The following is a 947-nucleotide window of genomic DNA, read 5'->3' on the forward strand; positions in this document are numbered from 1 at the left end:
AAAAGCCATGATTTTTTACCATATTCAACAGCATAAATGTTGCACATTTAACCTTACATGTGCTTGCATCTGACATGGACCCTACATGCATCTGACAAGCCAAGCAGGCATTGTGCAATATTGTTTGACCCCTCCCACCCCGTAGTGTGCAAGAACAGACTCAACTTTGACACATTAACCAGTTATACCATGTCTAGAGTGAAGACTAAATGCCAAACTCTCTGGCCCGTATTCTGAAGTCGGGTTTAACTTAAACTCAGGTTTAAAGTTGTGGTTTAAGTATGGCGAGCCAATTGTTACATAAACCACTAACAGTAGAGATACCATACTTCAGCTCATTTGGCTCTCAAATCATTCATAATTGTCTAGGAAATATAAAAAGATTATTGGCTTCACCATCAATGAATCAGGAAAGAGCACAGTAAACATAAGAAACATACAACCTAATAATAGATTTGATACTTTTGGCTTCCCATACTTAAACCACAACTTTAAACCTGAGTTTAACTTAAACCCGACTTCAGAATACGGGCCTCTCTCTGTCAACCAAGAGCCAGCCACAGTGCACAGTGAATCTAGTCTCACTACTTCAGACTTTGCATTATGCTCCATGCAAATTGCCAAACCAAAGGTCTTTGTCTGGAGACTACTCACCTCTCACCCAATACATTTCTTTCTTTTTTGTTAACTTTTAGTGATCACAATTAAAAAAAAAGGGTAATTACTTATTCTGAAATAGTGATACTTTAGTTTCTTGTTTCATTTCATTAGAACAAAATAAATAATACACACTCATTTTAAAACAGATCAAGATCATTTTCACAAAGAAATAATATGGAAACACTCCAGTCAAATCATTTCATTCAAAATAAATCTCTTTCGTCAAACTATGTTAATCTTTTTGATTGGACTAATTTTATAATGAACAAAAACACATCAATCAATAA

Source organism: Lytechinus variegatus, chromosome 7 (genome assembly GCF_018143015.1).
Source record: "Lytechinus variegatus isolate NC3 chromosome 7, Lvar_3.0, whole genome shotgun sequence".
In the NCBI taxonomy this organism is placed as follows: Eukaryota; Metazoa; Echinodermata; class Echinoidea; order Temnopleuroida; family Toxopneustidae; genus Lytechinus; species Lytechinus variegatus.